Below are 6727 nucleotides of genomic sequence, written 5' to 3'. Positions count from 1 at the left end.
AAATGGCTAGTTCGACTTGGAGGCCTATATATATGACATCCCCCGGCCATTTGGAGTTTGCTAGAGTTCAAGAAAGTCACAAACACACCCAAGAACATCTCCAAGCCATCCAAGAGCTTAGTGTTCATATCTTTGGCCCTTAGCACGCCTTGAGAGTGTTGTGTAAAGGTTAGCTCTTTAGTGAGTGAGATTGCAAGACCTTGTGCCTTTGTGCTGTGGTTCTTGAGTGAACCAAAAGAAGATTTTTGTGCGCTGGCACCTTGGAGCATTGAAGGCTCGCCGGCCCATCAACGACCCTCCGACTTGGTGTGGAGCGGCGACGACAATCTTTGTGCGGGGGACGTGGAGACCCCCATCCTTTGTGGAGAAGCTCCTTAGTGGAACCCGGGATCAAGGTGACCGTGGTGATTCGATGTCCCCGGGAAAGACTTGATTTCTGAGAAGCAATACTCTTTGTGAGTGCTTCAATAATGTGAATGTAGGTGTGCTTTTGTGGCTAACCGAACCACGGGATAAACACCCGCATCAAAGAGTTTGCTTCTCCTATCCCGCTCTTTAAGCTTCCCCATTTCATACTAGCAATTCTTGTAAGCCTTTACTTTCATAGAGTAGAATCTTGATAGGAAAGGCTATAGGTTGCTAAACTCTTTTGGGATAAGGGTTTCACACTAGCAAAGGCTTAGTTGCACATATAGATAGCATATTTTAGTTTAATTTATGAGCAAATAGTTGGAGCCATAGGTCTAGATTTGTTGTTGCCTAATTCACCCCCTCCTCCTCTTGGGCTAGAGCGCGGTCCGATCGTTTTCAATTGGTATCAGAGATGGAACTCACTTCTCTCACAAAGAAAGCCAATTCCATTAGCAATTTGTGTTTACCGGCTCACTTGATCGGTTAGGCTTCAGCACCTAGTGAGTTAGCTCTTTGGGGAAGGGATGGATTCATTAGGACCTCCTCCACAGTTCGATGGCATGGGCTTCCAACGTTGGAAGGTTTTAATGGAAGCTCACATCCAAGCAAAGGGCCTAAATGTTTGGAGGATAACTTGTGAGGGAATGAAGGGAAATAGTCAACAAGAGAAGTAATATGATGCTATAGCCAAATGTGCTTTTTAAGCTCTCTTGGTGACAATGTTTTCAATTGTGTTTTTGCTTGTAAAAATGCTAAGAAACTTTGGAAAACTATTAGTGAGAACCCTGAAGAAACTAAAGATGTTGCAAATAAAAAATATCATGTTCTCATTGATAAACTTAATAGCTTCAAACAACTTGATCATGAAAATGCTGAAACTATGTACACATGGTTGAATATTCTTGTGAATGAGATTAATTCTTTAGATGTGAAGAAAATTGATGATCTGGAGCTCATTCGTAAGATCCTTCATTCACTACGAAGGTCGGAGTATGATTTGATGATCACAATCCTTTATGAGAAGGAAATCAATACCTTGACACCAAATCAAGTCCTCAACAAGATGATCGCCCACGTGCTACGCCATGACATCAAGCTAAGAGCGCCACCTTCTTCATCAACACATAGTACACTTGCATGCAAGCAAATCAAAAAGTTGAAGAAGATGACTATCAAAAGTAGCTCAAGTGAAGAGGAAGAAGACGAGGCATGCCAAAGCTCCTCAAATGATGAAAAAGAGCCAATGGACCCCAACCTTTACATGCAAGTCAAGAAGATGAACAAATACTTGCAAGAAATCAACTCAATGGGGTATATGATCTTCCTCAAAGATGGGCCTCATTACCAACTTATGAAGGTTGAGAAGAGGTTCAAGAAGAAGAAAGAAAAGAAGGAGAAGAATCCCATACATGAATCATTTGTCATATTTGGTGAATGTGTAAGCGGTGGTGAAGAATCAAGTGCTAGCTCAAGCGATGAATCAAGCAAGAAATTCACCACCCGCACCAATATGGGATCATCATCAAACACTTGCCTTATGGCCCAAGGTATGAAAAGCGATGTAAGTGATGATGACTCCGATTCTCCTTCATATGAAGAACTTCTTGAACTTGTTCATGAGCACCAAAAAGTAATTAAAAAACAATTAAATGAAATTGAAAATCTTAATGCTCTTAATGATCTTAATGCTATCTTCACTACAAATTACGAAAATTTGTTATGCAAACTCAAATTGTTTAGCGAAGAGCATGAAGAGCTCAAGTTGAAAATTGAGAGCATTAATGACACTAAAATTGCTTCTACTTCTTGTTTTGATTCAATTGATAAATCTAACCCTTGCAATGAGAAATGCTTTGAGGATGTTGTTGTAGAATCTTGTGATGATATCATTGCCAAGGAAAATGATGAACTCAAGTAAGAAGTACAAAGACTCATGAAAGACTTGGCTAGATTAAAAGGAAAAGGCATAGAGAGCAATGTCCAACCTTCTCAACATAACCGTGATGACTTGGTGAAGAAGCTTGAGAAGGGGTCCACCGTGACTTGCTCAAAGTGCCATCCTAAAGGCCACAAGTCCAACAAATGTTTTCAACCAAAGAAGAAGCTTTCGGATGAGAAGAACAAGAAAAAACTCACAATCAAGAGTTCTCTCATCTACACCAAGCCCAACTGGAGGAACAAAAGCAATAGCACCTCCTACATGATCAAGAAGAAAACCAATGGCAAGATGGTTGCTCACAAGGTTGGGAAGCAAGAAAGGAGTTGGAATCACTCTATTTGGGTACCCAAGGATGTCATCACCAATATGAAGGGGGCTCAAATGGTGTGGGTTCCAAAGGAGACTTGAAGCCTAAGAATTGCTTCGGGGGATTTGGAGGCTTGGCTACCTAGAAGATGAAGATTCAAGCTAAAGAAGCCAAGCTCACATCTTGGACATTTGTTGCCCAAGTCCCCCATAAGGTAATGGTAGCTAGATTTCAATTCAAGCATCATGTAGCTCCATTATCCTTGCTAGGTTGTTTGCATTGCATCACCTAGTGTTATATATGGTGGGTTGCTTGTGTCATGACTCTAACCCATGAGCAACCTACATGGTTTGATAAGTGTGTAGAAAGCTACACAAGGTTATCCTTCATGGTACATGGACTTCATGAGGTATGTATTTCTTTTGTATATCATGAACACAAGCTATAGGGTAGACTTCCCATTGTTGTCATAAACAATGTGCATATTTTGATTGGTGATTCAAACACTAAATGCACACATTTAGGGGGAGTTCATCCTATGGTTTGTGATTCTGAGACTAACATGTGTTCAAGCTCATCTTTTGTAGTCTCATAGTGAGCCATGATCTATTGAACAAAACTTCCATATCTAAGTTCATAGACCATGTGCTCATGCATGTGCTCATCTTGGTGTACCAAGTGTTTTTGACCTCAAAGACTTTCAATTGATATTCAATTTCCATTGATATCATTTGACATAAGTCACATTCAAATTGGTACATGCAAGGTAACTACTTCCCCTAGAGGTATGCATGGTCTATAACCCCTTTAATTGGTATTCTTGTCAATTCTATACTTTTTAGGGCTACCTCCGTGCATGATATGATCTAAGCTTTCTCATTCAATGTCTAGTTGTGCACTTGATTTTCACATTATCATGTTGTGCACACGCTTTATGGAAAGCTTAGCTCATGTCATGCTAGTTTCGTGTTTTTGTGATCCACCTTATTAATCACTCAATTGGTATCTTCATTGATATCATACATTTGGATCATAAATCATGAAACTAAATCCCTAGGCTACTAACTTTTCCCTTTGAGCTATTTTAGTGTGCCAAGCCTTTTTTAGGTGATTTGATTCCAAAGGGGGAGAATTTGGATCAAAGCAAGGTGAAAATGAGTATCTTCCTAAGGGGAAGAAACTTTGATTCAAAAGGAGGAGAAAAAGAAGAAGAAGTAGCAAAAATAGGGAGAAACAAAGGGGGATGATGGATTTAGAGAGAGGCCAAGTCATCATTGGATGATGGTAAGCATCCAAGCAAGTGTAAGTGGTTTAAATTAGATTTCAATTGGTATCATTTTTAAATTCTTGCAAAATTTATGCTTGCTTTGATTGTGTTGTCATCAATCACCAAAAAAGGGGAGATTGTAAGGAAAATGGCCCCATTAGGCCATTGTTTTATGATTTTGGTGATTGAGTAACAACACAATCAATGGGACTAATTAGTTTGTCAAGTGAATATTTATAGATCCCATGCATGAAGTAAAAAGGCCGAGCAAAGCAAAACACGAAGAAAGAACTCAAAGAAACGTTGAATTGGACGAGTTCAGCAGGAAACAGTGGCACCGGTTGCACCGGTGACACTGCACCGGTCTAACCGGTTGGCATAGGATACACCGGTGCTATACCACCGGTGTAAAGGGCCGAGCAATGCCCAGGCCAGGGGAGAAATGCAAAGTAGCACCGGATACACCGGTGGTACTACTTTGAGGCGTCGATGCAAGCACATTGTCATGCACCAGAGAGCATGACAAGTTGGCGAGAAGACTTTCTTCAGCCCCGGATGAACTGGTGGTGCACAGGAGCGAGGCACCGGTGTAACTCAAGACAGAAGCTGAAGATCTCTTCAGGACCGGATGAACCGGTGATGCACCGGTGCATGGGACTGGTCTAACCGGTGGCTCCACGTCAGCTGTCAGAGCCCCAACGGATACCCTGAAGCTCAGAGTGACCGGATGCACCGGTTCTATACTTTCCGATACACCGGTGCATACGCAGAAAGTTGGGTAATGGCTCAAAATGGCTAGTTCGACTTGGAGGCCTATATATATGACATCCCCCGGCCATTTGGAGTTTGTTGGAGTTCAAGGAAGTCACAAACACACCCAAGAACATCTCCAAGCCATCCAAGAGCTTAGTGTTCATATCTTTAGCTCTTAGCACACCTTGAGAGTGTTGTGTAAAGGTTATCTCTTTAGTGAGTGAGATTGCAAGGCCTTGTGCCTTTGTGTTGTGGTTCTTGAGTGAACCAAAATAAGATTTTGGTACGCCGGCACCTTGGAGCTTTGAAGGCTCGCCGGCCCGTCATCGACCCTCCGACTTGGTGTGGAGCGGCGACAACAATCTTTGTGCGGGGGACGTGGAGACCCCCATCCTTTGTGGAGAAGCTCCTTAGTGGAACCCGGGATCAAGGTGACCGTGGTGACTCGGTGTCCCCGGGAAAGACTTGATTTCCGAGAAGCAATACTCTTTGTGAGTGCTTCAATAATGTGGATGTAGGTGTGCCTGTGTGGCTAACCGAACCACGGGATAAACACCCGCGTCAAAGAGTTTGCTTCTCCTATCCCGCTCTTTAAGCTTCCGCATTTCATACTAGCAATTCTTGTATGCCTTTACTTTCATAGAGTAGAATCTCTATAGGAAAGGCTATAGGTTGCTAAATTCTTTTGGGATAGGGGTTTCACACTCGCAAAGACTTAGTTGAACATATAGATAGCATGTTTTAGTTTAATTTATGTGCAAATAGTTGGAGCCATAAGTTTAGGATTTTAGTTGTCTAATTCACCCCCTCCTCCTCTTAGGCTAGAGCGCGGTCCGATCGCTTTCACATGGAACCCTCACGACCATGGATGCTCCCCCACACATCAATTTCAGTTGAAATCAGCCCAATCAAAAATCCCCAAATCAAGCTCTCGGCTTCCCCAACTCCGGCCGGCCACAGGCATTGTTCCAACTAACGACCGGCGACCCTACCTCCACTATCAGATTCGTCCTTCCTAGGAGTCCCCAACGTGGAGAGGTCGCGCAGTGGTAGGGTCACATGCAGTAGTCGTGATGGTGCTGCTGCAGTGGTTGTGCAAGCTGCTACAGCTGCTGCAGGCGCTAGTCGTCGTCAACAACGAGGGCAAGGAGTAGGAGCCTCTGCCTGCTGCTGATTTTCTGTGGTAGCCGTGGTACAGGTAGTCGGCGGTGGCGTAGGAGGTGGGCGTCCTGGGAGTAGAGCAGGTCGATGACACGTGGGGTCTGATCTCAAAGTTGGAGTAGAGCTTTCCCCAATAGAATGCATTAAAATCGGTGAAGTGAAGCCACTAGATGGAGTGGAGCTGTTTTTGGGAGAGGGAGTGCTCCCAAACAGCCCCTAATAGTGCTCACTCTTTGATGATGAGTGATTGACAATATTGAATGGATTTGATGTATCTCTTGACTTGTGATGTACAAATGTTGGATGTCATGTGGCGGTTGACGGCTTGTGGTCAAGGTCAAGCGAAAGGTTCATGCCGATGGACCAAGGGCGGTGAAGGGTGAACGCAAGTAAACTTGGACTGAGGGACCCAAGGAGACCGGGAGGAGTCACGGTCCACTACTACAAATAATGAAATCAATGGCGGTTCTCAAATAATTTTTCGTGGCGGTTTTATGTTTTTGACTGTATAAATGCTTTCTACCGTCAGTTCCAAACATTTTTCAACAGATATAGCATTTTTACAGTAGGTTCTATCTATCAACCGCCGGTAGAAAATGATAACGATTTTTACCTGCGGTTTGTGCGGAGCACCACCACTATAGATACGATCTTTAGCTACAGTTTATTATAATAACCGTCAGTAATAATTGTTTCAATAGCAGGCTGCCTTATCCTCCCCGCTTCTCTCCTCTCGCACAGACTGCTGCCTATCCAGTTATCCTCCCCTCTTCCATCCTCTCTCCACTCTCTCTCCCTCTCCCTCTCTCCACTGCTGGAAAACCCACATTCGTCCGCGGCCGTTAGTACCGGGCTCGGTTTCGGCTAGTACTAACATGCCAATTTAGTA

This window comes from Panicum virgatum, chromosome 7N (assembly GCF_016808335.1).
Source record: "Panicum virgatum strain AP13 chromosome 7N, P.virgatum_v5, whole genome shotgun sequence".
NCBI classification, from domain to species: domain Eukaryota; kingdom Viridiplantae; phylum Streptophyta; class Magnoliopsida; order Poales; family Poaceae; genus Panicum; species Panicum virgatum.
The sequence above is the reverse complement of the archived record's forward strand: the minus strand, read 5'-3'. Positions refer to the sequence as shown.